Source organism: Balaenoptera physalus (genome assembly GCF_965194825.1).
Source record: "Balaenoptera physalus genome assembly, chromosome: 18".
Taxonomy (NCBI): Eukaryota; Metazoa; Chordata; class Mammalia; order Artiodactyla; family Balaenopteridae; genus Balaenoptera; species Balaenoptera physalus.
This window is the reverse complement of record NC_138899.1, coordinates 35,031,873-35,056,426: the sequence shown is the minus strand read 5'-3', so window position 1 is coordinate 35,056,426 and position 24,554 is coordinate 35,031,873. Positions and strand designations below refer to the sequence as shown.

At 35.1% G+C, this 24,554-nt stretch overlaps 1 long non-coding RNA gene across 1 annotated transcript in view; it reads right to left on the bottom strand.

Annotated features, from left to right (window-relative positions):
* LOC309647488 overlaps positions 1-24,554 on the bottom strand; it is a 65,304-nt gene extending 40,750 nt beyond the window's left edge. Inside the window, exon 1 of the long non-coding RNA XR_014256078.1 lies at positions 1-24,554. This exon is cut by the window's left edge and continues 4,797 nt beyond it. This is a non-coding gene — a long non-coding RNA (uncharacterized lncRNA).

Genomic DNA, 24,554 nt, shown 5'->3' with positions numbered 1-24,554 from the left:
CCTACACAAATAGCATGAATGGGCCAGGGCTCAGGTGTGAGTCTAGAGCGTTAATTCAGGACATTATTAGGTATGATAAAGAGTTGGGATTTTTACGTAAGGATAATGGAAACCAGGGATCAAGTGTAAGCAGGGGGATAGCATAAAGAAATTTCTGTTTTGATATAACAATAATGTTTCTAAGAAATAACAGTTATTGATTATATTTCAAGATTCAGAATTTGGGTATTTTGAAAAAGCATGTATATCATATAACCTTCCAATAACTCCATGGCAAAGTGAATATAACTATTCACATTTACAGATTTAAAAAAAAAAAAAAATAGTTGAACCTATTTCTTCAGGATCACACAAGCTTTGAGGGTAGGCACGATTCAATCCCAAGACTACTCTGATTCCATATTTAGTGCTCTTACCACTAAAGAACTGAACCTGAGAAAGAATGAGACGGGCAAGATGAGATAGTAATTCTGTGTAACAGTCTAGGGCTGGGGCAGACTGAGAGGTATTGGGAATATGAATCCAGGGAATGAGGAGGGATAGAGAATCAGATGGATTTAAGAGAAAAATCAGAACATGCAATTGATAGCACTTGAAAAATGAATATGAGGGTGAGGGAATAGGAAAATTCATAACTGAATTGGTTTCAGGCTGGGGTAACAGGGTATATGGTGATATTATCCTTTATCTTTTATTATTATTGAAAATGACAGTGAGGGGAATGGTGAATCGTTAATTAAGATAATAATTTTAGTTTTGTGATTATGGAGCAGTTCAATAGCTATATATGTGGTTCAGGAGAGAGGTAAGTCCTCTGAGTTAGAGGTTAGTTGTCAGCTTATAGATGGTAATAGATACAAGGGCTTGGATGACATCCATCTGGGAGATTGTGTAGACAGAAGGAGAGGTTATAATCCAGAGGAACACCAACAAGTATGAAAGAAGAGGCAGAGAACTCTGCAAAAGGGTGACCAAGAAGAGGCAGCTAGAGTAGCAGGAAAAATTTAGACAAGTCTAATGTCTTGGATGTGAAAGAAAGAGAATTTCAAAAAGAGAAACAGGTGAACAATGTTTAGTGTTGTTAGAGCTCAAGTATGATCAGGACTGAAATATTAAAATTTGGTTAAGACGTGGTCCTCAGTGAGAATCTAGGTGAAAAGAGTTTCTGTGGAGTAGTGGGAACAGAAGAGATATTATAGTAGGCTAAAGTAAAAAAAAAAAAAAAAGTGACGATAAGTATATGCAGAATGAGGATAGAATAGGAAGGGATCTGTCTGTAATGAAGAAAAGTGTCTTAAGTAATACGGGTATTAAAACTTTGTCAGAAGAAAAGGAGAGGTTGAAGGCATGGGGGAGAGAGAGAGACAATAGATCCATGTTCTAAAGCAGCTGGAGTACAGATAACAAGATCAGGCTGAGGAGAGCACAGATTTTTCTACTTCATCTGGAAATAAATGAGGGAAGGCAGAATGCAAATGCAGATGACTGAATCTGTGGAATTAGTTCTAGGATTTTTAAGGTGTGCTTCTCTGTATGTCGTATTTTTTCAGTGCTGTGGGTGTTGAAACCATCCACTGAGAGCAAGAGTAAGGTGGGAAGGTAAGGCAGAGGAATCTAAGAAATAGAGAAAGTGTCTGAAACAGCTGTAGCAGATGAGAGAGAGAGCAGACTAAAGACTATAATAGTTGGTTCTGTGGGATGGTCGAGCATGCACTGGAGAAGATGCTGATGTGTGGGGATCTTCAATTTTCTCTAGCAAGGCTTCAACCCCTGAGTATAGGCCAACACAAGGCAGAAATTTGGATCTCTTCAAAGTTGAGGAGATGTGAGAAAGTAAGGCTGAAAAAGCAATGGAACAAATTGTTGACATTTAGAGAAGATTTGAATATAAGCTGAAGATGGAATCAAGATCTTATTGAGGTCAAAGAGTAGTTAAATGAAAAAGCTAGAAGGATAATAGGATATGGTTAAGTACTGAAATGTCTGAATATAGCGTTTTTGAGATTAAAGAAATCTGGTTGATGACTAGGTTCCTGTATGGTCATGAGTAGAAGGAAAGAGTCGAGTGGATAATAAAATCAAATAAATGTAAGAGCAGGTGTAGAAAGGTTATCCATCCATTGGTCCCTGACTTCACTCTGAATGACAGCAGGACTTGTGTAGAATATCAGCCAGATGCCAGGGATTTCTAGATATTAGCTCTGCCTGTGACCTCGACCTCTCTTTACTATATCAGTCACCTCCCCTCCTTTGTATTTTATAATCATTTTATACATAGTTTATTTCATTTAACTACATATATTCAAACTTTTTCAACAAGAAAAGCTCCTACTTTTTCACTGGATTGACTGAAAACGCATTTATATCACAAAAATTATTTAAAATGGTGTAAATTTTTAGACAGCTATGATATAACTGAGAAATGATCATTGGTTTAATTATGTATATAATTAAACATATATATATATATACATATAAATATATACATATATATATATATATATATATATATATATATATATAAAAAACCATCTTGGCACTACTGAAGAATACTGATGATAGGTTTCTTATGCAGAAGGAGGTGTGATAGAACACAGATGTTTCCAAATCCATATAGTTTATCATGAATCCCAGTTTTACAGTTACTATGATTTTTAAAAAAACAGTAGCTATCAATACTTTTCTTTATCTGTAAAATGAACGTTCAGCGTTTACACATTGGAGATAATATTTATTAAGTGAAAATCTGCATTAAAAATTCTATCCTCCTGAATAGAAAACATGATATACATCAAATCTTTGTTATCAACAATTAATATTAACTGCAGAAAAAAATGAACCAAAGGGAGACAAAGCGATATTTAATAAACAGGTGAGTGCAAAAAGATTTGAAAATCAATGAGATAAAATTGCCTTCCTCTTAAAATGAATTAAGTTAAAATCAATTTATTGCCAAACCATGGACTATAATTTAACTGTTACCTTCAGGATTCAGAGGACTCAGGCATTAGCTCTGACAGATTACAGAACTCAGAGATTTTGGCAGATGTCACCAAGGACTTGGTGTACTTATTGATGGGGAAGACATAAAATGAGGATGATCCTAGACATTCTCATCAATGTAAATGTGTTTTAGAAGAATTTCAGATGACATCGTCAATCCTGGGTTGAAAAATAGCTTTTATCTTTTCTTTTCAAATAACATTATTGAGAGATAAGCTTGTACAATAAACTGCATGTATTGAAACTGTACAATTTTACATTTTGACAAAGGTACACATCTGTGGAACCATTGCCAGGATAAAGATAATGAACATACCCATTGTTCCCAAAAATTTCTTTGTGTCCCTTAATAATCCTTCCTCCATCCTCTTCCCACCAACAGTTCTTTATAACCCTTGAACTACTTTCGGTACTGTAAATTAATTTGCATTTTCCAGAGTTTCATAAAAATGGTGTCACACAGTGTATACTCATTTTGTCTGAACTTTTAAAAAAATCTGTATAAAAACCCATCAATGTAATTTACCATGTTAAGAAGCTAAATACAGACAAAAACTGAAAACAACCCAAAAGTCCACCAATAGGTGAAAATGAACAAATTGTGATCTATCCACACAATGAAATATTACTTGACAAGAAAATGGAATGAACTAATGATACATGCTACATAATGGATGAATCTCAAAACAATTGTGCTTAGTGAAAGAAAAAGTCAATTATATAACACATGACTTCTTTTGATATAATTCTAGATATATTTGCAAATAATAAATCTGATAATAATCTGCTATTCAGAACATGTTCTGAGTTTTACCATGGTAAATGTTAATGACATTTTATTTTATATTATGTCAAGAAAAATCCCAATTATTCCTATTTTCCTGAGTGTTTTTGAATTAAGCATATATTTTGAAATTTGTCACTTTTTGTAGTTATTAGTATTATAATTTTTAAAAATGAACATGTATTTGGCAACTTTGCATCATTCATAAACTTCCAGAGTCTACTCTGGAATCTATTCTGGAATAAAGTTGTGGCATATTATTTATTACGGTATTGCTGAATTTTATTTCTTATTATTTTACTTAAGAACTTTACATTTAATTTTCTGTGCTTTTCTAATTTTGTTGAATCTTTGTCAGTTTTTATGTGTGATATTGTGATTTATAATAAGAAATATATATTTGATCCTCTTCCCATTCCTGGCACAGAGCTTCTAATTTCCTAAATGATAAGAGCTATGGGAGCATCATTTGTTATGATATTTCATCTTTTGTCCTCAGATTCTGAAATAGGTATTTGTTAGTTTGAAAGTCACAGACAATTTATCTATCGATAGTTAGATTAGGAGAAAAATGAAAAACCCACTGGTATAAGGTAATGGAAAGAATTCAGTATTTTCTAGGGTCTGGCATTTAATGTGATAGATATTCAATTATTGTGCATTTCCATTTTTTGTCCATGGTAGAACACATGGCAGAGACTTGAGAATGGACATGACTGAACAGGTTATGCTTATGTTCCATAACTGTGATGCTTGCTGCTTGCAGGGCTGTTGTTGCCACAGTAGTTGGCTGTGTCTCACACATAAGTCATTCATATATATGTAGGTGAATATATATATATAAATATAAATATATATATATGCATATATATAGGCAATGAGTCTATGATTCCATTAACTATAGTGCTTAATTATTACTTTAATTGTGTAGAATTTTCATCCATCTACCCATCTGGAACTAACGTTCTTCACCCAGATACCATCCACTGATATATTAAGAGTATAGTGGTGTGCACATGACCCAGGCTTAGCTAGTTCCTACCGGGAAGTGTACAGACAAAATTGTGACATACAACAGTCTCTCTAGCTGAATTATAAATTTTGAAGCTACAAGAAACCAGATTTATTTAATGTAGTGTGGAAAAACAGAGGAAGTGGGCTTGTCGAGAGACAAAAATTGAAGGGCATATACAAGAACATCGGAAAAGAAAAAATAGAGTCTTAATGATATTTGAAACAATGGATCAAGTTTTATGAGTTCCTATAGAATACCTGACGTCAAATTACATAAAACCCATCAATTTCTTCTCTGAAATTGTGTTTATTTACTTGGAATCATCAGAACAATAACTGACCTACTATTAAATATCATTTAAGCCAATATTCTTGAAGAAGGATTGGTGATGTAGATATAAAATCACAAAATGAACCCTCTATTTTTTTCAAAAAAGGGATACAACAAGATAGATACAGAAGAAAATATTTCAGCAACTCTCAAACTAAGGGAAACTGAGTTGTATATGCAAAAATATCAGATTTTATAGGAATCAATTCATTTCCACTATCACTCTTCAAACATGGTGGAGGGAGTGAAAAGAAAGTAAACACACAAACATTTCTTAACTTTCTCTTAGAGTAAAGATGAAATGCATACTCAAGGATACAATCATTTCAACCTGGCTATTTTAGCCAGTTCTCTTGGTAAGTGGCCTTATTACGTATGATTATACTTTTATGGAATAAGATATATGTGGCACATAGTTATTTTTAATGTATCTGATGGAAATAAAACAATTATCTTTTTTGCCAAGATAAAGTGGTATATTTAAGACAATGCCTGGAAATGCCTGTTAGTCTTGAGATCATAATTATGCAGAAATGTTTTTTTCTAACAGAATAATGCTTTAGATAAATATGGGGCACCTTGAAATATATACATACCTTTCAATATTTTAAAGTAAAATGGGTTTCCCCTTGAAATAAAAATAAATTACTTAATGCTTTAACAGATTAATAGTGTAAATAAAACAGAAGGAAAAGAAACACAACTTATAGATTCAGGGTGATGCTTCAATATTCATATTTTCTCCCTTACCATAAATCGTTTAATAAATTTACATTGAATGCAGAGTTATCCAGATGTATTCAAGGGGTCAATATGTCAGTTTGGCTAGTTGCAATTTAGAAAACTTGGGAGAATTTATGAACTCTTTCAAACTACAAAGGAAGTATGTATTAATGTAGATAATTTGTGTCCAATTATATATATTTTTAAAAAAAGGATAATTTGTTTCTGAGAAAATACTCATAAGAAGGAGTAACTCAATTTACAGTATCTGGTCAAATTAACTGTTTTAAATTCTATGTATCATCCAGTTTATTCACTAAGGATGTTGGCCTTTCAATCTTTGGATGTCTTGTGAAATAATTCTGTCCAGTCAATTATGCAACATTTGGTCATGCAAGGAAAAAGAGCCCTATAAAATAACAAGCCATGCAAAGGAAATACTGATGAGCTGCTTCTATATTGCTTTCTCCCACTGATGTTATACGAGTAATTTTGTCTCTGTGTTTAAGATGGTTAACCTGGCACTTATTATGATATCAGCATATGTGAATAAAAGAGTAAATTATGAAGTGCATGATACCTATTGATGTAAGCATTTGTTCCCTATCAGGAATGTGCCTGGTAACAACAGTCAAACAATGCTCTTTACCTTCCAAATTGAACGCTGTACACTGCCTGACTTTAGATATAATTACTTCACATAATTGTTTCTGTCAAGAATAAATGAAGCCTTAAAAGAGCAATGCAATCGTTATAAGTAGAACATCTTAAGATATATATTACACTGGGCCTTTTACCCTTAGTGTTTTCTGGCTTGATAGTAATGACTAAAGATTCTTAAAGCATGCATCTTCAGGCACCAGAAACAGATATCTGAGTGCCTGAGCTATTCATGGGTAATTTTAAAAACACTCTTGTTGCTCAGTGAAAACCTAGTAAAAGCAATATTTGTTTGCAGTTAATTTGTTCAGCCCGAGTGAAAACATGTTGACGGTGCAGGGGTAGAATAGAATGTGGAGGCAACATCCATATTTTTAATACCAAGTAATGTGTATTTTGCACTGATAAAATAAGTGGTTTCTTCCCATAATTGAGGTTTACCTTAGAATATCTGGTTTGCAAAGTGCACTTATATATCCTCCTCTTAGATTTAAATGTGTTGAATAGAAAAATGCATAATATAGCTTACATGCAAGTATAAACCTGAGACGTTTAATTAATTAACCCAGTAACACATGGCACTGCTCCTGCAGGGGTGAGATTCAGAGATCATCAAAATTTATCACTCTTGAAGGCATTTTACAACTCTATTTACTCTAAAACAGGAAAGAGACCAAACTTAAAAATTTCTGGGTCTCTACGTCTGCATCTCTATTCCTGCATAGAGAAAGGACGTGTGGACATGGGGGGTGGGGGAAGGGGGGATGGGATTTATTGGGAGATAGGGACTGATATATATACACTACCATGTGGAAAACAGATAGGTAGTGGGAACCTGCTGTATAACGCAGGGAGCTCAGCTTAGTGCTCTGTGGTGACCTTGATGGGTGGGACGTTGGGGGGAAGATCCATGAGATGGGATATATGTATACATATAGCTGATTCACTTCGTTGTACAGCATAAACTAACACTACATTGTAAAGCAATTATACCTCAATAAAAAAAAAATTCTAGGTCTCCAATACATTTCTATGTCATTAATTATAAACATATATTATATATACATATATGTATATATATATAAATTATATATTTCAGAAAAATCTGTGGATTATCTCTCATTAATTCCTTACCTTATTCAATTAAAAAAAAACTACTGGGAACCCTGACCTCATGAAGTTTTCACTCTATTATATAAAATAAGTATTGAGAAATATATGTGTAAAATTTAATTATGTGTTATGGAATAAAATAGAGGGTGCTCTGAATGTTGCATAACAAGGGTTGGGCGGGGCTTGCTGAAACTACTTGATTTCTTAGGAAACAAGAGATGGGAAAGTAAAAGTAGCTTCTTAAAATTTCAAAGATCAGCCTTGAGTAAATGTTTGCTTGAAAATTTAATAATTGATGACTGTAATTTATATCAAGTCAGAGAGCTAGACAGATAACACCTTGAAGTCCCTATGTCTCACAGCCAACTATTCCAATAATCTCGTGGCAACTTCTGTGAAAAATTCCCATCTCTCCTCCAGAAAAATCTCATACTAGATTCAAAATTTCATCATTATCTTCTCCTCACACCCCAGCCCCACAAAAGGAATCCAAGCTGAATAGCTTTATCTCAGACCTGATGCACACCTTTCCTCATACTCATACAAACACAAGCACCTAAAAATGTCTGCATCGCCTATAGTTTTTATTTATCCTCTCAGGATTTATAGTCACAAATGATGCCTAAAGTGTGGATTTTTAATGCCTAGGAAATATCAGTGTAAGGTAGTAGATAAATGCTTTCTAAATGAAAAAAGCATATTTTTCTAACCTCTTTTCATTACTTGATTCTGTTGATCTTTTCCTCTTTAAAAAAATTCTATTCTACTTGTGTTTTTGTACCGCTGTTTTCTCTTTCCTCTGTTTCTTAAGTTCTCCTTCCCTGGATGCTCTTCCTCTGGCTTCCTAAAAATTATAAATGTTCAGTGATTTGTCTGTGACCCTCTCCTCCCTTAACTCTCTCCATTGATGATCTCATTCATTCCAGTAGGTTCAAGAGTTTCCTGTATACGAATGACAACATATAGATGAGGGGACAGTGGTATAATGAAAGGCACTCAAGTTTGGCATTATCTTATGGTATAAATTCCAGTACTACTACTTCCTAAAAGTTTTTTTCATATCTCTAAGTATCAATTTTCTCATTAATAAAATATATATCACATTATAGTATATGAATATAGTAAAATCCTTGTATGGATTTTCTTAGAACCTAAAATGGCACCTAGTGGGCATTCAAGGATGGATTTGTCTTACTACTAAATCCAGCCCACCCTTAACCCAGAATCCTTATGGATTCCAGGTGTGTATATCCAGTTGCATTTTTGACATTTTCATCTGAGTAGATAGACAAATCATAACTCACAGATTTCCTCAAACTGACTCACCTTTCTGGATATAGGTCTCACCTAATTGCACACTTATTTCCCATTTCCCCTGAAGTTGCCCAAACCAGAAACCTGAAACATATCTTAAATTTATTTAACTGATTAAACTCAAGTCTAATCAGTCATCTTATCCTACAAAGCCAATGCTCATATGTATTTCCAATCCAATGTCATTGTCTTGTTGCTTATTGTACCTTCAAACCCCTCATAAATTAGGCTATCCTAATCAGACTCCTGGTTGATTTGCTTCTTCCAGCAGTATTCTTCAACTATCTACTTTACTTCATGCTGCCAGAATCATATTTCTAGAACACTAGATTGGATACACATTACTTTGCTAAAACTAGTGCTGCTTCTTAACATTCTAAACCAGGCCTTTTGAAATCTTACTTTTTGCCTAACTTTAAAACTTCATTCCTCTAAACCTTAATGTTATCTCTAGCCATACTGAAATATGTGCAGTTTCCAGATCACAGTGTAGACTCTTAAGCCTCTGTTTTTCTGACTAGAATATTTATACTCTCACACTCACTCTACTCCCACCAATTTATAACTCAAATCAAATGTCACCTTCCCTGATTCATCTTCATTTTGGTTAAGATGCAAATCACTGTGTTTCTTTAAGAGTTATATTGTTCAACACTGCCAATATTTACTTAGAAGGTTCTTTTTTCCCTTTACTTGCTTATGTTATCTTTAATGTCTAGATCTTGAGTTAGTTTTCCCGTTCTAGGAACATACTAGTTATAAAAAATGTGTTTTAACGAATTAACTAATGAATAAACAATAAATGTGCCAATTTTTTCTAAAAAAACGTACAGTGTGGGTAAGCATCAAGATGGCGGAGAAGTAAGACATGGAGATCACCTTCCTCCCCACAAGTACGTCAAAAATACATCTACACATGAAAAAACTCCTATAGAACACCTGCTGAACACTGGCAGAGGACCTCAGACTTCCCAAAATGTAAGAAAATAGCCACGTACCTGGGTAAGGCAAACGAAAAAAGAAAAAACAGAGGCAAAAGAATAGGGATGGGATCTACACCTCTGGGACAGAGCTGTGAAGGAGGAAAAGTTTCCACACACTAGGAAGGCCCTTCACTGGCGGGAACGGGGAGTGGGCGGCAGGGAAGCTTTGGAGCCATGGAGGAGAGCGCAGCAACATGGGTGCAGAGGGCAAAGCAGAGAGATTCCCACACAGAGGATCAGTGCCAACCAGCACTCACTAGCCTGAGAGGCCTGTCTGCTCATCCACCAAGACAGGTGGGAGCTGGGAGCTGAGGCTTGGGCTTCAGAGGTCAGATCCCAGGGAGAGGACGGGGGTTGGCTGTGTGAACACAGCCTAAAGGGGGTTAGTGTGCCACAGCTAGCCAGGAGGGAGCCTGGGAAAAAAATCTGGACCTGCCTAAGAAGCAAGGGACCATTGTTTCAGGGTGCACAAGGAGAGGGGATTCCTTCCCTGTCTTCCCACAGAAGAAAGAGCACTGCTTAAATGAGCTCCAGAGATGGGTGCGAGCTGCAGCTATCACCTCAGACACCAGAGACGGGCATGAAACACTAACGCTGCTGCTGCAGCCCCCAAAAATCCTATATGCAAGCACAGGTCACTATCCACACCACCCGGGAGCCTGTGCAGTCCACCACTGCCAGGGTCCTGTGATCCAGTGACAACTTCCCAGGGAGAACACACGGCATGCCTAAGACTGTTGCAACGTCATGCTGGCCTCTGCTGCCACAGGCTCATCTCACATTCCAATTATAACTATGGTACCCCTCCCTCGCCCCGGCCTGAGTGAGCCAGAGCCCTCTAATCAGCAGCTGCTTTAACCCCCCTCCTGTCTGGGTGGGGAAAAGATGCCTGAGGGTGACCTACACAGAGAGGTGGGGCCAAAAGCAAAGCTGAACCCCAGGAGCTGTGCAAACAAAAAAGAGAAAGGGAAATTTCTCTGTGAAGCCTCAAGACCAGTGGATTAAATCCCCACAGTCAACTTGATATACCCTGCATCTGTGGAACACCTGAATAGACAATGAATCATCCCAAAATTGAGGCAGTGGAGTTTTGGAGCAACTGTAGACTTGGGGTTTGCTGTCTGTGACTGACTTGTTTCTGATTTTTATGTTTATCTTAGTATAGTTTTTAGTGCTTGTTATCATTGGTGAATTTGTTTCTTGCTTCGTGGCTTTTAAAAAAAATTATTATTACTTTTTTTATTTTAATAAATTTATTTTTTATACTATTATTTTCTTTCTTTTTTTTTGCCCTTTTATTCTGAGCTATGTGACTGACAGGGTTTGGTGCTCCGGTCTGGTGTCAGGCCTGAGCCTCTGAGGTAGGAGAGCCGAGTTCAGGACATTGGACCACCAGAGACCTCCCAGCCCCATGTAAAACCAATCAGCCAGAGCTCTCCCAGAGATCTCCATCTCAGAGCTAAGACCCAGTTCCACCCAACGGCCAGCAAGCTCCAGTGCTAGATGTCCCATGCCAAACAACTAGCAAGACAGGAATGCAACCCCACCCAATAGCAGAGAGGATAACTAAAAACATACTAAATTCACAGACACCCCAAAACACACCACCGGATGTGAAGCAGTCCACGAGAAAGACAATATCCAGCCCCACCCACCAAAACAAAGACACTAATCACCTCTACCAAAAAGCCTACAAAAGCCACTGAACTAACCTTACCCACTGGGGGCAGACACCAAAAACAGCAGGAACTATGAAAATGCAGCCTGCAAAAGGAGATCCCAAATGCAGTAGTTAAACAAAATGAGAAGACAAAGAAATATGCAGAAGATGAAGGAGCAAGGTAAAAACCCACCAGACGAAACAAACGAAGAGGATATTGGCAGTCCACCTGAAAAAGATTTTCAGAGTAATGATAGTAAAGATGATCCAAAATCTTGGAAATAGAATGCAAAAAATACAAGAAAGGTTTAACAAGGACCTAGAAGAACTAAAGAGCAAAGAAACAATGATGAACAACATAATAAATGAAATAAAACTTCTCTAGAAGTAATCAATAGCAGAATAACTGAGGCAGAAGAACGGATAAGTGACCTGGAAAATAAAATAGTGGAAATAACTACCACAGAGCAGAATAAAGAAAAAAGAATGAAAAGAATTGAGGACAGTCTCAGAGACTTCTGGGACAACATAAAATCCACCAACATTCGAATTACAAGGGTCACAGAAGAAGAGAAAAAGAAAGGGTCTGAGAAAATATTTGAAGAGATTATAGTTGAAAACTTCCTTAATATCTGAAAGGAAAGAGTCAGTAAAGTCCAAGAAGTGCAGGGAGTCCCATACAAGAAAAATCCAAGAGGAAACACGCCAAGACACATATTAATCAAACTATCAAGAAATAAATACAAAGAAAAATGTTAAAAGCAGCAAGGAAAAAGCAACAAATAACATACAAGGGAATCTCCATAAGCTTAAAAGCTGACCACTTGGCAGAAGCTCGGCAAGCCAGAAGGGAGTGGCAGGATATATTTAAAGCAATGAAAGGGGGAAACCTACAACCAGGATTACTCTACCAAACAAGGATCTCATTCAGACTTGACAGAGAAATTAAAACATTTACAGACAAGCAAAAGCTAAGAGAATTAAGCACCACCAAACCAGCTTTACAACAAATGCTAAAGGAACTGCTCTAGGCAGGAAACACAAGAAAAGGAAAAGACCTACAATACCAAAAGCAAAACAATTAAGAAAACGGTAATAGGAACATATATATTGATAATTATTTTAAATGTAAATGGATTAAATGCACCAACCAAAAGATAGATTGGCTGAAGGGATGCAAAAACAAGACTCGTATATATGTTGTCTATAAGAGACCCACTTCAGACCTAGGGAAACATGCAGACTGAAAGTGAGGGGATTGAAAATAATATTCCATGCAAATGGAAATCAAAAGAAAGCTGGATTAGCAATTTTCATATCAGACAAAATAGACTTTAAAATAAAGACTATTACCAGAGACAAAGAAGGACGCTACATAATGATCAAGTTATCAGTTGAAGAAGAAGATATAACAATTGTAAAAATTTATGTATCCAACCTAGGAGCACCTCAGTACATAAGCCAAGTGCTAAGAGCCATTAAGGGGAAAATGACAGTAACACAATACTAGTAGGGGACTTTAACACCTCACTTCCACCAATGGACAGATCATCCCAAATGAATAAGGAAACACAAGGTTTAAATGTCACATTAGACAAGACAAACTTAATTAATACTTATAGGACATTCCATCCAAAACCAACAGAATAAACTTTCTTCTCAACTGCTCATGGACATTCTCCAGGATAGATCATATCTTGGGTCACAAATCAAGCCTTGGTAAATTTAAGAAAATTGAAATCATATCAAGTATCATTTCTGACCACAAAGCTATGAGACTAGATATCAATACATGAAAAAAATCTGGAAAAAAACCAAACACATGGAGGTTAAACTATACGTTACTAAATAACCAAGAGATCACTGAAGAAATCAAAGAGGAAATCAAAAAATACCTAGAAACAAATGACAATGTAAACACGACGACCCAAAATCTATGGGATGCAGCAAAAGCAGTTCAAAGAGGGAAGTTTATAGCAATACAATCCTACCTCAAGAAACAAGAAACCTCTCAGATAAGCAACCTAACCATATACCTAAAGCAATTAGAGAAAGAAGAACAAAAAAAAATCCAAAGTTAGCAGAAGGAAAGAAATCATGAAAATCAGATCAGAAATAATTGAAAAAGAAATGGAGGAAACAATAGCAAAGATCAATAAAACTAAAAGCTGGTTCTTTAAGAAGATATACAAAATTGATAAACCATTAGCCAGACTCATCAAGAAAAAAAAGATGACCCAAATCAATAGAATTAGAAATGAAAAAGGAGAAGTAACAACTGACACTGCAGAAATACAAAGGATCATGAGAGATTACTACAAGCAACTGTATGCCAATAAAATGGACAACCTGGAAGAAATGGACAAATAATTAGAAAAGCACAACCTTCTGAGACTGAACCAGGAAGAAATAGAAATATTTCTTTCACAAGCACTGAAATTGAAACTGTGATTGAAAATCTTTCAACAAACAAAAGCCCAGGACCAGATGGCTTCGCAGGTGAATTCTATCAAACATTTAGAGAAGAGCTAACACCTATCCTTCTCAAACTCTTCCAAAATATAGCAGAGGGAGGAACACTCCCAAACTCATTCTACAAGACCAGCATCAGCCTGATACCAAAACCAGACAGAGATATCAAAAAAAGAAAACTACAGGCCAATATTACAGATGAACATAGATGCAAAAATCCTCAACAAAATACTAGCAAATAAAATCCAACAGCACATTAAAAGGATCATACACCATGATCAAGTGGGGTTTATCTCAGAAATGCAAGGATTCTTCAAGATACGCAAATCAATCAATGTGATGCACCATACTAACAAATTGAAGGATAAAAACCATATGATCATTTCAATAGATGCAGAAAAAGCTTTGGACAAAATTCAACACCCATTTATAATAAAAACTCTCCAGAAAGTAGTCATAGAGGGAACCGACCTCAACATAATAAAAGCCATATATGACAAACCCACAGCCAACATTGTTCTCAATGGTGAAAACCTGAAAGCATTTCCACTAAGATCAGGAACAAGACAAGGTTGCCCACTCTCACCGCTATTACTCAACATAGTTTTGGAACTTTTAGCCACAGCAATCAAAGTAAAAAAGAAATGAAAAGAATCCAAATCAGAAAGAAAAAGTAAAACTGTCACTTTTTGCGGATGACATGATACTATACATAGAGAATCCTAAACATCCTACCAGAAAACTTCTAGAGCTAATCAATGAATTGGGTAAAGCAGCAGTTTACAAAATTAATGCACAGAAATCTCTTGTATTCCTATACACTAATGATGAAATATCTGAAAGAGAAATTAAGGAAACAATCCCTTTTACCATTGCAACAAAAAGAATAAAATACCTAGGAATAAACCTACCTAAGGAGAAAAAGATCTGTATGCAGAAAACTGTAAGACACTGATGAAAGAAATTAAAGATGATACAAACAGATGGAAAGATATACCATGTTCTTGTATTGGAAGAATCAAAATTGTGAAAATGACTATACTACCCAAAACAATCTACAGATTCAATGCAATCCCTGTGAAACTACCAATTGCATTTATCACAGAACTAGAAAAAAAATTTCACAATTTGTATGGAAACACAAAAGGCCCCGAATAGCCAAAACAATCTTGAGAAAGATAAACAGAGCTGGAGGAATCAGGCTCCTTGACTTCAGACTATACTGCAAAGCTACAGTAATCAAGACAGTATGGTACTGCCACAAGAACAGAAATATAGATCAATGGAACAGGATAGAAAGCACAGAGATAAACCCACACACATATGGTCACCTTATGTTTGATAAAGGAGGCAAGAGTATACAATGGAGAAAAGAGAGCCTCTTCAGTAAGTGGTGCTGGGAAAACTGGACAGATCCATGTAAAAGAATGAAATTAGAACACTCCTAACACCATACACAAAAACAAACTTGAAATGAATTAAAGATCTAAATGTAAGACCAGACACTATAAAACTCTTCAAAGAAAACATAGGGAGAACACTCTATGACATAAATCACAGCAAGATCCTTTTTGACCCACCTCCTAGAGAAATGGAAATAAAAACAAAAATAAACAAATTAGACCTAACGAAACTTAAAAGCTTTTGCACAGCAAAAGAAACCAGAAAGAAGATGAAAAGACCACCGTCAGAATGGGAGAAAATATTTGCAAATATAGAATCTGCTAAAGGATAAATCTCTGAAATATAAAAGCAGCTCATGCAGCTCAATATCAAAAAGCAAACAACCCAATCCAAAAATGGGCAGAAGACCTAAATAGACACTTCTCCAAAGAAGATATACAGATTGCCAGCAAACACATGAAAGGATGCTCAACATCACTAATTATTAGAGAAATGCAAATCAAAACTACAATGAGGTATCACCTCACACAGTTCAGAATGGGCATCATCAAAAAATCTACAAACAATAAACGCTGGAGAAGGTGTGAAGAAAAGGGAACCCTCTTGCACTGCTGGTGGGAATGTAAATTGACACAGTCGCTATGGAGAACAGTATGGAGGTTCCTTAAAAAACTAAAACTAGAACTACCATATGACCTAGCAACCCCACTACTGGGCATATACCCTGAGAAAACCATAATTCAAAAAGAGTCATGTACCACAGTGTTCATTGCCACACTATTTACAATAGCCAGGACATGGAAACAACCTAAGTGTCCATTGACGGATGAATGGATAAAGAAGATGTGGCCGATATTTACAATGGAATAATACTCAGCCATAAAAAGAAATGAAACTGAGTTACGTGTAATGAGGTGGATGGACCTAGAGTCTGTCATACAGAGTGAAGTAAGTCAGAAAAAGAAAAACAAATTCCTTATGCTAACACATATATATGGAATCTAAAAAAAAAAAAAAATTGATTCTGATGAGCCTAGGGGCAGGACAGGAGTAATGATGCAGAGGTAGAGAATGGACTTGAGGACACGGGGTGGGGGAAGGGTAAGCTGGGGCGAAGTGAGAGAGTAACATTGACATATATACACTACCAAATGTTAAATAGATAGCTAGTGGGAAGCAGCTGCATGGCACAGGGAGATCAGCTTGGTGTTTTTTTACCACCTGGAGGGGTGGGATAGAGAGAGTGGGAGGGAGACTCAAGAAGGAGGTGATATGGGCATATATGTATACATGTGGCTGATTCACTTTGTTGTACGGCAGAAACTATCACAACATTGTAAGGCAATTATACTTCAATAAAGATGTTTACAAAAAAAAAATACCATATCATTTCTGTGTTGTTTGTATTTTCTCATGTTGTTAGAACATTTCTTCATTTCCTTGCTTTATTTTTACCATTTGAGTGTATGGGCCCTGAAACCAGAATAACTGGAAGCAAACCACCGCTCTGTCATTGAATGTATGTGTGACCCTTGTCAAGTTATGCAGCATTTCTGTGCCTCAGTTTCCTTATATATAGACTGAATAATAAGCTCATGAATGTGTTTTGTAAATTTTCTGTAATATTTTTTGGGAAGGATCTAGAACATTCAGTGTTCAGTATTTATTATTATCATTACTATCTTCAATACTGCTGCTAACAAAGAAGATGCTAAAAGTGATGCTGTCCTCAAAATCTTTCCTTTCACCCAAATGCAAAATAAATAGATCTAGTAATTTGATAAATTCTTATCTACAGAATAAAGGACTTACATGTTTACATACAGCTATTGCCCATATTTGTGTGGTATCATTCAAAACTCCATAATAAATAAGAATATCTTGAAAATATATCAAGTGCTATAGAATTCCAGTCTAAGAATTTTCTCTCATGAAAGAGACTCCATGTTTCATGTCTCCCAATTTCTTCAAGTGACAACATGCCTGAAAAAAACTCAATGAGAATGTTTTCAATAAATTTAATTAAAACTTTATCTGAAAATTTCTAGTACTTTTATGGGCAGATTGTTATACCTACATATGAAGTACAGTGAGCCTACAGAAAAATACTCCAGATTCATAGTCATAGTTCTTGAATTTTTGAGCCTTTAAACAAGCAAATGATTTAATTGTATGTGTTCCATCAATGTAAATGATCATAGGTGATGATCATAATAGTCTCCAAATTAATCTTTAGAAATATATAGTACAATTGCCCAGGGATTTCTTTAGGAAATAAGCAATGAGTTATACACTCAGTTGTTTTGAAAGGTAAATATAACTTTGGAAACTAAGGTGAGGCATATGCTTAACTTTATATTATACTTGACCATTGAAATACCTGAGATATTTCAGATACACAGAATAGGAAGAGGCCCACTGTTCATTCCTTAGGTAAGGTAAAATCTTTCCAAAGTCTCATCCTTGAAAATGTAGTTGACATATGATTTTTTACAAATAAATTATCCTATGAAGAAAGTACTATTTTCTCAAGTCCAAATTTAGATATGTAGACATTCTGCTTTGTTTTATACTTAGAAGAAAGCCAAATGGCCATGCTGTAGCTGGGAATATAGTACCATAAACAGGACATGCTGATAATCTTTGTATGTGACATGTTTACAACCACTGACTTGCATACTAATGTTTGTTTCTAAATTTAATTAGAATGACTGGCATATAATATAAAGTCTTAAAGGTAGGAACTCCAGAATATTGTTTCCATCTAACCTCTTAGTAAATCTGCCCTCTATGTTTTGAATTGTCATTGTGTAAATATAGTCAAGATACAATTTTATCTTAGTATAAAATATAAATGACCCTGACTTTTAACAAATGGCATCCATTATGCAAAATTTGCAGAATTAACAAAACTACCTATTAGATAGAAGATGAGGTGGTCTTTTTACAGAGTTGAGCTGTTAACTGTGTGTTAATAGGATAATATTAATGCTAATTTTGGATCATTTCAAGAAGAAAGAGTTAGCAATCACCTTTTCATTTTAAAAACAATAGTAGTGTTACTTGGTCTTGGAATATGATAATTTTTGAATACCAGAGGATGAGTCATTCGTAATTTAACATTTTAATCATTTCAAGGTGATTTGCTTTTACTGTGAGAAACCCTGTGTTGGCACTTTCCCCACATATTTCCTCGGCATAATCTCATATTAGTTGCAATTTTCTCAGCAACATAAGACTTAATTATGCTAAAGAAAAATGCTTCTTTTTAAATAAAAGGTGTAAAATACCACAGGTATCCAGTTTGAACTAATACTCAGATTGGAAACTCATTACCCCTAAAAATGTCAGTTCTGATGAAGCATTTTAAAAGATTGCAAGAATCAAATTCAAAATGTCTTTACTAAGCTGTTTTATGGTAGCATGTACCATTGGAAATGTGATGAGTCTTCATGTAAAAATGCTGATTTGAATTAAATTTAGAATGTATGTCATCCTCAATTAGCCTTTCCTTCATCAAAATGATCTCACAAACACGGAGAATGAATCTTTATTTCCTCCTTTGCACATGGGAGGTCATTTGTCAGATTTAATATACTTCTACCTATGTCTTCCTACATGCTTGGAGTTCAAGATGGATGGCCATAGACTTTCAGAAAAAGTTTCTAGCTTAAAACTTAAATTTAATTTTAATATAATGCCAAAACCATTCATATTGAGGCTAAAATTAAAATAACATTTACTAAAATAACGTTGATTTATTTCCATTTGAGAGGATAAAACAACTTTTTAGTCCTTGTCCCCCTCCTATAAGGGCAAGTTCATATACTAGCAATTATTGAGATAATCCAAGGCAAGAAACATTATATAGTAATTTTTTTCTTGAATCATTCAGATACTTTTATGACCTAGATTTGAATTAATATTACTGTCTGTGATATTATAGAAATGCAATCACTTGTTTTATGGTTGTTTGTTTAAAATCAATTAACCTAAGGAATTTTATAAATTAATGTCCCAACAGTTGGACAATTACAGTGACCTTATAATATAGATATCAATTTAGAGATTATGAAGCCCATGAAAAATGCAATTTGCTTAGACTGTTGGTAGAAGATTCATACACTGAATGGTTTCCAAAGGAACCCCCAATACATGATTATGACTGTCCTCTAAAGAAAGTTATATCCATTGATTAACAGGCTATTTGCAGAGCCCATTCTTGTGATTATAGCTAAGAACTTTACTTCTGCTGTGGAACAGTTGTACCTTGGCAAACAGTTAAAAATAGCTATGCTGGTTGGCTTGAAGGGGAAAGCATTACTTCCTTTTGCAAGGCCTCATCAGTGTCTTGGTTTTTATGCTTAATAGCATCTTCAAGGTTAGAATGTAGAACAGCATTATAGGAAAATCTTGTTCCCCACTTTGACAATAAAAATGGTGGCTGCAAAATTTGATTTTATACAATAGCTGCTATTCATCTCTTATATAAGTAGTTACAAGATAATGTTGCATACTGCATATTTATGAAACGTTCAGTTCTATAACACCAGTAAAATTTTGTAAGAAATTTTAGCATGTTACAACACAATACTTTGAAAGGTTCAATGGAAGATTCAAAGGAAATAAAAATAAAAGACTTTGTTTTCTCTATGGGGATAACAAAAGGGTATATAGAACAGTATGTATATAAAGTTTTATCATTCTTTTTAGAAAATAGGGTAAGAACAATTATTTCTCAATAGGCATTTTGATTGGATTAGGATTATTATGTTGATAGTAATTCCTTTTCTAAATTCAAGTGAAATAGTTAGAAAAGAATCCCAAAGTCCCTGCTCTAACAAGTAATGCATTAAAATCTATTAAACCCCAGTTGCATTTTAAGTTTCTGTTTGAAATTAATGAAAAAATAAATATTGTGTTATAATTTATATTTCAAAGTAATAATATTAATATATATTAATGTTAATATAATTTACAGAGAGTGCAATTGTAGTAATTCCATGTTTAAATATTAGTTTACAGGGTTTTTTTGTTTTGTTAATCTTATCATTTACTAATTTTATACTGTAACCAATGTAGATAGTCACATGCATCAGCTTAATACATAAAAGTTATTTAGGGAAAATCTTTAGTAGAATATGAACATCACATTTCTGAAAACAAAAGGTGGCCTGTGGTGAATGTTGCAATAGAGGATTAAGGTAAAATTTGAAGATAAATTATCTTGGTGTCATTGTTTCTTGCATTTGAAAAAAATATATTTGAGTATAACATGTAATACCAAAAGGGCATTGTATTTTTTTTTATATATTATTTCAAACATAATACTTTCTTCTGAATTATATCACATATAATAAAAAGGAAGACTTTCTATATAGTAGATAATTATTTACTTAAGTGTGAAATATTCCATTAGACTTCTTAAATAAAAATTTCTGGATCCTAGAGTTTGAAATAAATTCAAGTACTTTCTTTTCAATATAAATATGAGAGGATGCCATCAAATAGCTCATAATCCACAACCTCACCATCAAGAGAAATCAATATTGCCTCAATATTAGAAAGAGTTCTTAGATAAATTCAAAGGGAGATCATGAAGGTACTTGCTAGAGGGAACTCTTTGAAAGAGGAAATGAAAAAAATGATAAATAAAATGTGTTAATTATAACTTTTTAATTCCTTATGATTATTATGGGAACAGGGACTGCCTCAGTCTTGTCCAATCCCACACCCATTTTGTAGAGTCTCTGCTTTCATGGAATTCATAATCAGAGGGAGAGGCAGCTGACACATAAAATAATCAGTAAGTGAGATAACTTCAGTAGTAGGAAGTGCTACTGTGAAAATCAAACCTTATAAGAAGGTAGAGGATGGATGTCAAGGGTAGGCAGAAAAGGCTTATGTGGAGGTTACCATTAAGCCAAGGCTGAAAGTGGTCAAAGACAAACCCAGGTAAAAATTGCTGACTGGCAACCCAGGCACAGGGCCCTGGGATATAGATGTTCTGAGAGCAAGGAGCTGGGTATGGGAGAGGCACAGAGGGAAGACCAGCGTGGCCCGAAGAGAACAGGAGAAAGAAGATGAGGTAAGAGGCAAGCAGGGCTCAAACAGCAGTGATGATAACAGTAATCGCTCTTCTAACTTGCATGGAACATTTGGTAAGTGCCAGACTTGATTTTCATGTTTAACATGCTGATTTTGTTGGTTGGGCTTTATCTCTAAGGTAAGACTTTTAGTTTATATTCAAATTGAGATGAGAAAAAGCAATGTCTTTAAGGGATATCCTTTAAAGTTATCTCTTATGAGGTAAATTGTGCTACAAAGCAGAGGAAATAGAGGAAAACATGGATTGAGGGAGTTTTTCTTTTGTTAAGGATGATTTATTTTAAGGTACGTTTAAATGAAGATGGGTGAAAAAAAGAAAAAAAGCCTAGTGAAGGAAAGGCATAACTCAGTTTCTTTACTATTAAAATGGAGAAAATAAAAATCATGATTTGTTGTGAGAATTGAGTAAAATGTGTGCATGTGCATGTGCATTACCTGGCTTATAGTAAATAATCAGTAGCTATGAAGTTGATGATGACAATGAGGACGATGATGATAAAGAAGGAGGAGAAGGAATATCTGAGGAGGAAAAAGGAAGAAATTACCATCACAAATCCTTGGATAAAAGTGAGAGTACGATTTAGTGTCACTACACATTTTAGTCTGAAGAGAAGGGAAGGCAAATATGAGTAAAAATATCATGAATTTGATCATGTAAATTTGAGTTAGTGCTCACTTACTTGTATCTGTTTTTATGAAAACATAATTTTCAGATTCAAAGACCCTATTGAATGAGGGAACAAGGTGTTTGAGATGTGAAAAGAGAGGAGAATGCTGAACTATCATCTCACAATGTGGGAAATCCATGTGCTAGGGAAACAAGGGAGATTGGCAATGTTGAGCACTTTTGTCTCATTATTATTAAAATATTTAAGGCTTAGGCCTCTCTTTAGTAAAACTAAATCATTAGGTGTAATTGACTTAAGTTATGTCAAGTGCCTGCAAAGATACTTAAAAGAATCCTGTGTGACATAGAGAATGGACTTGAGGACACAGGGAGGGGGAAGGGTAAGCTGGGATGAAGTGAGAGAGTGGCATGGACTGATATATACTACCAAATGTAAAATAGATAGCTAGTGGGAAGCTGCCACATAGCACAGGGAGATCAGTTTGGTGCTTTGTGACAACCTAGAGGGGTGGGGTAGGGAGGGTAGGAGGGGGACGCAAGAGGGAGGAGATGTGGGGATATATGTATATGTATAGCTGATTCACTTTGTTATAAAGCAGAAACTAACACACCATTGTAAAGCAATTATACTCCAATAAAGATGTTGAAAATAAAGAGGAAAAAAAAAAAAAAAGAATCCTGTGTGTTAGGATTCCAGAAAGAGTAAACATAGACAATCAACCGAAACAAACAAACAAATAAAAACCGAAAAGAAACCAGATAATTAAAAAGACAAATTGTGAAAATTAGTCAAATAATCTAAAAATTCTTTCAGGATTATGTTCCTCAAAATATGTGCTTTATATTGGTATCTCGCTTCCTGTTCCACATCTATAGCATCAAAGTATAAGCATCTATTTTATAACCTTAATAAAATGCATTTTGTTAGATAGAAGAAAAATATCTCCATTGATTGTATGCCTCTTAGGTCTCAGAAATCAAAATCTAGACAGAACATGCCTCTGAATTCATTAATAATAAAAGAACAAAAAACCAAAAACTGAAAAAGTCAAGTGATATGATTACTGCGTAGTCATATCATCTTCAACTAAAGTGCAAATACAAAATGTTTGGTTTTGCTGTAAGTTTCTAAGACTCCTGACTTAAAAATATAATCACATATGAAATGAATATCATCAGAGCTTCTAGAAAAAGGGAGACAGAAGCTTAAACTATATGATATACAATTAAGAACCTGTCCCTATCAAAAACCTGCCGTAAAAATAAAACAAACAAAAAAATGAATCACATAATGTAAAACAGAAAGTAGTTACTTCTGATTGATCTAGGAAAAAAAGCAGATTAAACTATATAGAAAGTACAACATTTCTAAAATAGTCTTGATTCCCTCAAATCTGATTTGCAGTTTGGCAATATATGATAATATATGAATTACTGAAAATAATATACAGAGGTCTGAGCCATTGAAAATTAGGCTCTTGATGATAACTTCTAGAAACTATGAACGTGATACATTTATCAAATATCTTGCTAAAGATTTTCATTGTAGTCAATATACTAAAATATAATAGCAGTTTGGAGAAATGACAATTAAGAATAAAAAATGATAGACTACTGCCAATAGCTTTCTTTTAAGATTGGTTTGGATAAAACAACAAAATAACTTGAAAATCATAGTTTCCTCCTGCCTGCCACCTATCTTTTTGGTCACTGCTACTTCACTAACGTGTCTTCTTTTTCTTATCTTCTACTGCATTTAGATTTCTCTAAACAAGAGTACTAGAGCTAGATTTGAAGACGGTGGTAAAGCTGAGCCCGTCTTTCTGTAGCTATTTGTTCTAGAAAATGACATCATGGAGGGGTGGGTGAGGAGTGGCCAGACTGTTCCAATTATGAGTAACAGACTCTTCATGAAAAAGGCAGTTGTGTCAAGAATGGATTTAGCAGCATTGTAACATCAGTGCTGGTGGTAACAGAAGCAACTGCCTGGAGTATATGACATAGATGAAGAAAATGAGAATCAACTTAAAAGGATAGCCAGTGTGTATTCAACAAAATCTGCTAAATAAAAACCATGTAGAGGGCTTCCCTGGTGGCGCAGTGGTTGAGAATCTGCCTGCCAATGCAGGGGACACGGGTTCGAGCCCTGGTCTGGGAAGATCCCACATGCCGCAGAGCAACTAGGCCAGTGAGCCACAACTACTGAGCCTGCGCGTCTGGAGCCTGTGCTCCGCAACAAGAGAGGCCGCGATAGTGAGAGGCCCGCGCACCGCGATGAAGAGTGGCCCCCGCTTGCCGCAACTAGAGGAAGTCCTTGCACAGAAACGAAGACCCAACACAGCCCAAAAAAAAAAAAA